The sequence below is a fragment of the Tachypleus tridentatus genome, chromosome 12 (genome assembly GCF_004210375.1).
Source record: "Tachypleus tridentatus isolate NWPU-2018 chromosome 12, ASM421037v1, whole genome shotgun sequence".
Classification (NCBI taxonomy): domain Eukaryota; kingdom Metazoa; phylum Arthropoda; class Merostomata; order Xiphosura; family Limulidae; genus Tachypleus; species Tachypleus tridentatus.
Genome location: NC_134836.1, coordinates 58097116 through 58108538, shown reverse-complemented (window position 1 = coordinate 58108538; position 11423 = coordinate 58097116).

Sequence of the window (11423 nt, the reverse complement as noted above, 5' to 3'; positions counted from 1 at the left end):
GTGGAGTAGACCTTTATTTTATCTTAATGAATAATTTAAATAAGAACCTGCTGAATTATAAATTGTTATAGGAATATATTCTTCAGTATTTAATTATTAAAACACATCAGATGGACATGTAAAACATGAAACAATATAAGAAAGCAAAAGTTACTTACGTTAGAGAAAAATAAGAGTTGAAATGTTAAGAGAATTGTAAAAATTACTGATTTTACATGTAAAACATAATGATATTTATGGAGTGTAAACACGCATGTGTTATAAGTAAATAAAAGATTATATATCACTAACAGTATTTGGAAACAGCAACTTGGTTTGACCTCAATTAGTACACACTGATAGTATTTGAAAATGGCAACTTAATACAATCTCAGATAGTACACACTAACAGTATTTGGAAACAACAACTCGGTTTGATCTCAATTAGTACACGCTAACAGTATTTGGAAACGGCAACTCAGTGTGATCTCAATTAGTACATACTGAACATTTGGACCCCGTACGTTGTGAGGGGACCTCTCATAGAAGGTTCTGTACTTCCAGTTTACATCCTCTGAGATCTAAACATCCACCTGCATGGTGACCCATGAAGGAGAGAAGAGGATCCTGGTGGCTGAGGGGTCCAATTCTAACACACCACTTAGACTTAGACAGGCAGTTTTGGGGTACATCCCCCAAGATCAATTGGTTAGTCCATTTGGGCCAGGTTCAACTGAATGCCAACATAGGATGTCCTCAGTGGGTGTAGTGGACGTTATGTCTGATACTGGTGTTTGGGTATAGTGCTCACAAAACCCTGGAGTTGCTGCAGTGACCTTATATAGTAATGTAGTGCATCCCCTCGTAGGGCTCCATGGTAGGTGGGGTCAGTTGGTACCGAAATGTTATTTTTTATTATGGATACTCTTCAAATACTCTGAAAAAACCCATAGGGCAGATGTCTCCACTTTTCATTTGGAAGGGCTTGCTGGCTTACCTAAATCGGTAAAAAAGTTACAGTTTGGGCACATTTTAATGGAAACATCTTCATCACAACATTACAAACTCCTCTTGAAATCAAAGGGCTTGAGGATATACCCTTTGAGGTTACTCTTCATTCTACTTTGAATTCTTCCAAATGAGTTATAATTGCGAGCGATTTAAAGACCATTCCCATGTCGGAGATCCTCGCACGTTTCAACAGCCAAGGTGTTACGGCCGTGCGCCGGATTCGTAGAGATGGGATTATGGAGCCAACAAATGTTCTAATATTAACATTTACCATGTCACGTCTTTCTACCAAAATCAAGGCAGGATTTGTAAGGTACGGCCTTATATTCCTAACCCTGCTAGATGTTTTCATTGTCAACGATTTGGTCACTCAAGAACATCTTGCCATGGTTCCTTGACTTGTGCTGGTAAAGACCACAATGCCTTTGAACACCAACTAGAACCACATTGTATTAACTGTAATGGTTCACATCTTTTATATTTTACTTCTTGCCCTAAATGGGTAGAAGAGAAAGAAGTACAACGTCTAAAGTTCACAATATTACTTATCCAGAGGCTTGGAAATTACTATTCCCAATTCCATCTTGGACTTATGCTGCTGTAATCCATTCTACTACTACAGTAGGAGTCCAGACAGATCTTTCCATGCCTCCTACAGAATCATTAACAGAACATCTTAATCTAGTACCCTCCAAAATCAACAAAGTTAACGAATCAGTATCTACTTCTACCTCTGTCCCTACCACATCTTCCAGTTACTGCCTAACTTCACCTCGTTCAAGCCCAGGTGCTTCCATGGGGTCTTCCTCTTTTTGACACCCCAAAAATTAACCCATTCATTCATGTCCTCAATCACTGAAATGTATGTCTAAAAACTCCGACCTGCCTATTCGATCCAGAGCAGGATTAATAGAGGGTGACAGACCCACATTCAATAAAGAAAAAAAATGCAGTCACAAGCAGAAGGTCTTCGTGTCTTATTCTCTTCCAAAATAAATAAAAATGGCCACGCTAATCCAATGGAACTGTCGAGGTTTTCAATCAAATGTGAATGACATCAAGGATTTGATTGACTTTTATCATCCCAAATGTCTTTCTTTACAGGAAACACTTTTAAAATTTACTAATATAGTCACAATTCGACAATCCTTCTTGCACTGAAATGACAGGTCATGTGTAGGACAAGGACATGGGGGAATAGCACCGCTGGTTGCTCAGCATGTACCCACCTGGTTCTTGTCATTGAATACGCCCTTGGAAGCTGTAGCCATCCGTATTTCCTTGGGTCGTACCATCACAGTTTGCTCTCTTTACCTCTGGAAAAAATTATAATCAATCAAACCTTGATGCCCTCATTGAGCAACTGCCAACCCCCTCTTTAATTTTGGGGGATCTTAATGGGCATTATCCTCTCTGAGGTGGTTCTAGTATTGATGTGAGGGGTTGTGCTATAGAGCATATGCTCCTGAATCACAACCTCTCTTCTATATTGGCTCTTACACTTATTTCCATGCACCCAGTCAGTTATTTACTGCTATAGATCTTTCTATATGCTCCCCCTTCACTTTTAACTTGCTTTTATTGGAAGGTTGACATCAATCCATGAGGTAGTGATCATTTTCCTATCATATTAAGAGAGATTGGTCATGGTCAGTACCTCCTGACCTGTGTGCCTCAGTGGAAGTTGGACCAGGCCAACTCACCCTCTTTCACTGCTCTCTCAGAACTTGATCCTGCCATCTTATGTAAATCATTGATAGATGATTGTGTAGCAGCAGTAACTTAACTGTATTGTGCATCCAAGCAGCTGGTCAGTGCATCCCCAAAACCTTGACATCTTTCCTATGGCATCCCCGTCCTTGGTGGAATTCTGCTTATTTTATAACATGAAAAGCTCAGAAACGTGCTTGGGATAAATTTCATAGATATCCCACACTTACAAACCGCATTGCATTTCAGCAAGCCCGTGCACATGCTCGGCAAGTTAGACATCAATGCTAGAGGTCTATTTGATCCAAGATTCCTTCTGGCTTTGACCGTCCACTCATCTTCCAGATCTTGTCCCATATATTTCTGCCCCCTTCTATCTTAATATTCAATGGCCATGAAGTTGCTGATGCTCAGAGCATTGTCAATACTTTTGGTGAATGTTTCTCTAATGTATCTAGCTCTTCAAACTCATCCCCTTCCTTCTTAGCTGTTAAAACACAAGTTGAACATCTGCCTCTTTCCTTTTCGACTGATCATTCCTATGACTACAATCGCCTTCTGGTGGAACTCAAACTTACGCTTCATTGGTCTAGCAATACATTAGTTGGACCTGATGACATACATTATGAGATGCTATGCCACCTTTCTCCTGCTTCGCTTACTATTCTCCTGGCTGTCTTTAACTGGATATGGCAGAAGAATGTCTTTCCTGATGCTTGGTGCCCAGCTATTGTACTCCCTATTCTTAAACCTGGAAAGGATCCAAAGATTCCTTTGAATTACTGTCCAATTGCTTTGAAGAGTTGTCTCAGTAAGACCTCAGAGAGGATGATTAATGCTCGTCTTGTTTGGTTCCTTGAATCAAACAACCTTCTCTTACCCACTCAGTGTGGGTTCCGAAGACAACGCTCCACGAGAGACCACTTAATTCGCCCGGAAACATCAGTCAGACAAGCATTTTTGAACTGACAACATCTTGTTTCTATTTTTTTATTTTAAGAAAGCTTATGATACAACATGGAGATATGGCATCTTGCAAAACCTCCACTCACATGAATTGCTTGGCAATTACCCACTTTTTATGAAGCATTTTAATGAACTGTCAATTCCAGGTCTGTGTGGGCTCAACACTTTCCCATTTTTTCCTACAGGATCTTTGAGTCCCTCAGGGCTGTGTTCTGAGTGCCACACTTTTCATTATAAAGATTGGTCCAGATCCAGAACTTCATATTGATGATGTTGTACTTCCTTTTGTCCCTGAGGCAAAGTTCTTTGGCCTTATATTTGAGTGTAAATTAAACTTTATTTCCCATATCAAGCAACTTTGTGTCAAATGTATAAGAGCACTGAACATCCTCTGTGTCCTCTCTTCCACTTCTTGGGGAGCAGATCGATACTCCCTTTTTAAAATTTATTGTGCCCTTATCTGATCCAAACTTGACTATGGGTCTATGGTTTATGGTTCTGCTAGAACCTCAGCACTGAAAATTTTAGTTACCATCCTATTCTTATCAATATCCACAACAAACTTGCCCATCTCTATCATCTACCTTTGTCCAGTTTTCTGAATACCAGGTCTTGTTGGTATTCATGAGAATGAGCTAGTTGACAGAGCAGCAAAGTCCATCTGCTCTGGCTCTATCACCACCGTACCTGTTCCATACATGGACTATGGTCCAGTTATCAAAACCCAACTGTACACCAGTTGATGGCTGACCTGCAGTGAGCAACAAAATAATAAGCTTTTTTAAATCCAGCTTTCTTTAGCTCTTTGGCCATCTTGTTTCTGTAAAGATCAAAGGGAGGAAGTTATTTAGGCTACACATTGGTCACAGTTTTTTAACTCACCACTTCCTTTTATCTGGTACTGTTGCACCAGTGTGTGGTTTTTGTGGCACTCAGGTCACAATCGTACAAATTTTGTTATCATGTCGTTACAATCATGCCATTTTAAACATATTTTTAAAGTAGATTTGCTCTTTACATTAGCCAATGTCATAGGTGATACTGCCCACCTCACTCATGATTTTACATTTTTAAGAGCCATTGGTGTTTTTAACTTAATTTAAGGTTTTTATTGGACTATACATTATATTACATTATTTCTTTAACACATTTTGATTTTTATTTTGACCTGAACCCAGGACTGGAAAGGCCAACTTCAGGTGACTGACAGAAAGCATGAACTTAATACTTCAGTCTTCCTGGTGGGCCTTAATTTTACATATTTTATGTATTTTTACCTTAATTTCCAGATTCCATAATAGTATACTACATCTTGTTTGGCAAAGATAGCCTGGTAGCTTTGTGCCAATAAACATGAAATACTTACCTACCATTTGGAAATGGCAACTCAATGCGACCTCAATTAGTACACACTAACAGTATTTGGAAACAGCAACTCAGTGTGACCTCAGTTAGTATGTACTAACAGTATTTCGAAACAGCAACTCTGTTTGGCATCAATCAGTACACGCTAACAGTATTTGGAAATGGCAACTCAGTGCAATCTCAGTTAGCACACATTAACAGTATTTGTAAACAGTTGCTGCTAATGATACTGAAGTTGTAGTTGAATTTTGTTGTTGTTATCTAAAGCACGAAATCACTGCATTCATACTTACAGACGCATGTAAGCGGTGAACAATTTTATGCTCTGAGGAACTGTCTGAAAAGGTACAAGTTAACAAGCCAATGGGGATTTACACTGTAACTTTATTGGGTAGTTTATCACTTACAAAGTGAAAAAATCTTTTTACTGACTCCACAGATTGGTAAACTCTAACTTGTAGATGTTTATGTGTTAAAAAAAAGGATATACTTGATGCTGAAGTTTGATGAACCCTTTCTTATTCATCTCAACACCAACGAAGTGTGTTAAAATCCACTTTTGTTGGTAAAAAAAGGATATACTTGATGCTGAAGTTTGGTGAACCCTTTCTTATTCATCTCAACACCAATAAAGTGTGTTAAAATCCACTTTTGTTGGTAAAAAAAAAGGATATACTTGATGCTGAAGTTTGATGAACCCTTTCTTATTCATCTCAACACCAACAAAGTGTGTTAAAATACACTTTTGTTGGTAAAAAAAGGATATACGTGATGCTGAAGTTTGATGAACCCTTTCTTATTCATCTCAACACCAACAAAGTTTGTTAAAATCCACTTTTGTTGGTAAAAAAAGGATATACTTGATGCTGAAGTTTGATGAACCCTTTCTTATTCATCTCAAGACCAACAAAGTGTGTTAAAATCCACTTTTGTTGGTAAAAAAAGGGTATACTTTATGCTGAAGTTTGGTGAACCCTTTCTTATTCATCTCAACACCAATAAAGTGTTAAAATCCACTTTAGTTAGTAAAAAAAGGATATACTTGATGCTGAAGTTTGGTGAACCCTTTCTTATTCATCTCAACACCAATAAAGTGTGTTAAAATCCACTTTTGTTGGTAAAAAAGGATATACTTGATGCTGAAGTTTGATGAACCCTTTGTTATTCATCTCAACACCAACAAAGTGTGTTAAAATCCACTTTTGTTGGTAAAAAAAGGATATACTTGATGCTGAAGTTTGGTGAACTCTTTCTTATTCATCTCAACACCAATAAAGTGTTAAAATCCAATTTTGTTGGTAAAAAAAAGGATATACTTGATGCTGAAGTTTGGTGAACCCTTTCTTATTCATCTCAACACCAATAAAGTGTGTTAAAATCCACTTTAGTTGGTAAAAAAAAGGATGTACTTGATGCTGAAGTTTGGTGAACCCTTTCTTATTCATCTCAACGCCAATAAAGTGTGTTAAAATCCACTTTTGTTGGTAAAAAAAGGATATACTTGATGCTGAAGTTTGATGAACCCTTTCTTATTCATCTCAACACCAACAAAGTGTGTTAAAATCCACTTTTGTTGGTAAAAAAAGGATATACTTGATGCTGAAGTTTGATGAACCCTTTCTTATTCATCTCAACACCAATAAAGTGTGTTAAAATCCACTTTTGTTGGTAAAAAAAGGATATACTTGATGCTGAAGTTTGATGAACCATTTCTTAATCATCTCAACACCAATAAAGTGTTAAAATCCACTTTTGTTGGTAAAAAAAGGATATACTTGATGCTGAAGTTTGATGAACCCTATCTTATTCATCTCAACACCAATAAAGTGTGTTAAAATCCACTTTTGTTGGTAAAAAAAATGATATACTTGATGCTGAAGTTTGGTGAACCCTTTCTTATTCATCTCAACACCAATAAAGTGTTAAAATCCACTTTAGTTAGTAAAAAAAGGATATACTTGATGCTGAAGTTTGGTGAACCCTTTCTTATTCATCTCAACACCAATAAAGTGTGTTAAAATCCACTTTTGTTGGTAAAAAAAGGATATACTTGATGCTGAAGTTTGATGAACCCTTTGTTATTCATCTCAACACCAACAAAGTGTGTTAAAATCCACTTTTGTTGGTAAAAAAAGGATATACTTGATGCTGAAGTTTGGTGAACTCTTTCTTATTCATCTCAACACCAATAAAGTGTTAAAATCCAATTTTGTTGGTAAAAAAAAGGATATACTTGATGCTGAAGTTTGGTGAACCCTTTCTTATTCATCTCAACACCAATAAAGTGTGTTAAAATCCACTTTAGTTGGTAAAAAAAAGGATGTACTTGATGCTGAAGTTTGGTGAACCCTTTCTTATTCATCTCAACGCCAATAAAGTGTGTTAAAATCCACTTTTGTTGGTAAAAAAAGGATATACTTGATGCTGAAGTTTGATGAACCCTTTCTTATTCATCTCAACACCAACAAAGTGTGTTAAAATCCACTTTGTTGGTAAAAAAAGGATATACTTGATGCTGAAGTTTGATGAACCCTTTCTTATTCATCTCAACACCAATAAAGTGTGTTAAAATCCACTTTTGTTGGTAAAAAAAGGATATACTTGATGCTGAAGTTTGATGAACCATTTCTTAATCATCTCAACACCAATAAAGTGTTAAAATCCACTTTTGTTGGTAAAAAAAGGATATACTTGATGCTGAAGTTTGATGAACCCTATCTTATTCATCTCAACACCAATAAAGTGTGTTAAAATCCACTTTTGTTGGTAAAAAAAATGATATACTTGATGCTGAAGTTTGGTGAACCCTTTCTTATTCATCTCAACACCAATAAAGTGTTAAAATCCACTTTAGTTAGTAAAAAAAGGATATACTTGATGCTGAAGTTTGGTGAACCCTTTCTTATTCATCTCAACACCAACAAAGTTTGTTAAAATCCACTTTTGTTGGTAAAAAAAGGATATACTTGATGCTGAAGTTTGATGAGCCCTTTCTTATTCATCTCAACACCAATAAAGTGTGTTAAAATCCACCTTTGTTGGTAAAAAAAGGATATACTTGATGCTGAAGTTTGATGAACCCTTTCTTATTCATCTCAACACCAATAAAGTGTGTTAAAATCCACTTTTGTTGGTAAAAAAAAGGATATACTTGATCCTGAAGTTTGATAAACCCTTTCTTATTCATCTCAACACCAACAAAGTGTGTTAAAATCCACTTTTGTTGGTAAAAAAAGGATATACTTGATGCTGAAGTTTGGTGAACCCTTTCTTATTCATCTCAACACCAATAAAGTGTGTTAAAATCCACTTTTGTTGGTAAAAAAAGGATATACTTGATCCTGAAGTTTGATAAACCCTTTCTTATTCATCTCAACACCAATAAAGTGTGTTAAAATCCACTTTTGTTGGTAAAAAAAAGGATATACTTGATGCTGAAGTTTGATGAACTCTTTCTTATTCATCTCAACACCAACAAAGTGTGTTAAAATCCACTTTTGTTGGTAAAAAAAGGATATACTTGATGCTGAAGTTTGATGAACCCTTTCTTATTCATCTCAAGACCAACAAAGTGTGTTAAAATCCACTTTTGTTGGTAAAAAAAGGATATACTTGATGCTGAAGTTTGGTGAACCCTTTCTTATTCATCTCAACACCAATAAAGTGTGTTAAAATCCACTTTAGTTGGTAAAAAAAGGATATACTTGATGCTGAAGTTTGGTGAACCCTTTCTTATTCATCTCAACACCAATAAAGTGTGTTAAAATCCACTTTTGTTGGTAAAAAAAGGATATACTTGATGCTGAAGTTTGATGAACCCTTTGTTATTCATCTCAACACCAACAAAGTGTGTTAAAATCCACTTTTGTTGGTAAAAAAAGGATATACTTGATGCTGAAGTTTGGTGAACTCTTTCTTATTCATCTCAACACCAATAAAGTGTTAAAATCCACTTTTGTTGGTAAGAAAAAGGATATACTTGATGCTGAAGTTTGGTGAACCCTTTCTTATTCATCTCAACACCAATAAAGTGTGTTAAAATCCACTTTAGTTGGTAAAAAAAGGATATACTTGATGCTGAAGTTTGGTGAACCCTTTCTTATTCATCTCAACACCAATAAAGTGTGTTAAAATCCACTTTTGTTGGTTAAAAAAGGATATACTTGATGCTGAAGTTTGATGAACCCTTTCTTATTCATCTCAACACCAATAAAGTGTTAAAATCCACTTTTGTTGGTAAAAAAAAGGATATACTTGATGCTGAAGTTTGGTGAACCCTTTCTTATTCATCTCAACACCAATAAAGTGTGTTAAAATCCACTTTATTTGGTAAAAAAAGGATATACTTGATGCTGAAGTTTGGTGAACCCTTTCTTATTCATCTCAACACCAATAAAGTGTGTTAAAATCTACTTTTGTTGGTAAAAAAAAGGATATACTTGATGCTGAAGTTTGGTGAACCCTTTCTTATTCATCTCAACACCAATAAAGTGTGTTAAAATCCACTTTTGTTGGTAAAAAAAGGATATACTTGATGCTGAAGTTTGATGAACCCTTTCTTATTCATCTCAAGACCAACAAAGTGTGTTAAAATCCACTTTTGTTGGTAAAAAAAGGATATACTTGATGCTGAAGTTTGGTGAACCCTTTCTTATTCATCTCAACACCAATAAAGTGTGTTAAAATCCACTTTTGTTGGTAAAAAAAGGATATACTTGATGCTGAAGTTTGGTGAACCCTTTCTTATTCATCTCAACACCAATAAAGTGTGTTAAAATCCACTTTTGTTGGTAAAAAAAAGGATATACTTTATGCTGAAGTTTGGTGAACCCTTTGTTATTCATCTCAACACCAACAAAGTGTGTTAAAATCCACTTTTGTTGGTAAAAAAAGGATATACTTGATGCTGAAGTTTGATGAACCCTTTCTTATTCATCTCAACACCAATAAAGTGTGTTAAAATCCACTTTTGTTGGACTCTCTTCACATTTAGGAAGTTTCACTACTTCACTTTTTAAAGAACACTTGAACTGTTTTACAAATCTTCTTTAAAGCAGAAGTTGAGAACATTAAATAAATTGATTTTACAAATCTTGTTTAAAGCAGAAGTTGAGAACATTAAATAAATTGAGTAGTTTATTGCTGTTCTTATTAAAGATAATCCAAACCTGTGTTTTAAAACTTCATACTTTACCCGTTCTGTTAGATGTTTGAAAGGAAACTGTTAATCTAGTTGTGCCCTAATTAGGCACTATTTTGTATATTATTAAGAAAAGCTATATTCACTAATTCAGTTGAAATGAGTTTTTTAACAGTATGTAATTGTAATAGGCTTATGAACTTTCAGATGAACAGCATCCATTGAATATGAAGAATATATTGTCTAGACCACTAGAAGGCTTTGTAATAAAATAAATGAACGCTTATACTAAACTGTACAACTTGAGCAGTATTACCAACTACTGTCTAAGTGAATGTGAGGTTATGCCTACCTACAGGTTTTTTTTCCATGTCATTCTCCCTTCCCAGAAAGAACTCCATTGTATATAAAATGCTGGGGCCATTAAACTAAGAGCCATTGGTCAGAAGGTAAGTACATTACACATTTATGTAAATGTAGAGAACAGAACAAGCTTATTTATAGAAGATGAGGTGGAGTAGAAAGTTGAATATAATCATAATAATTATGGCATCTGAACAGCTCAGTAAGTTAAAGTTTCTTAGTTAGACATTTGAAGATGAAGGTGTTGCTTTTAAATATATACAAACAGATGGATAAACTCACTGAAATGATTACATAATTAATGAATAAACTAGTAATGAATGTTATGAACTAGAAGAAAAGTGTTGGAATAAGTGAAAGTAATTGTTGAAAACAAATATTTTCTCTGTTATTACAATCAACCAATATATGTGTATGTACATATAAAACAATAACTTAATCTTAAAAAGTGTTTAATTCTTTAATAAGATATAAATGGATATACAACATATAAAAGTGTGGTATACTACATGTAAGATTATCCCTTTCACGTGAATCTTATGGTGGATCACAAGGAAACTTAAGGGCATTTAATTATAAAACTCGAGATTCAATTGTTACAACAGACACAGCAGACGTAGTTTAAGGGAAAATGGTGATAACTAGTGTATGACTAGCTAGTATTATTAGCTTTATAAAAACGTACTTCCAAATTACTATAATTGTCAAACAAGAACAGTTTCAAATGATAAAAGCCTATGATAAAATTGTGATCCAAATGTCATTATCTTCCTGAAAAATTATAATTATAAGCATGCTAAAACTATTCACTAAATTACACATATGCTTTTAATTTCTTAAGGTTGGAGCTTTAATTAGCTGCTACTAAAATATTGATCAATTTGAAATA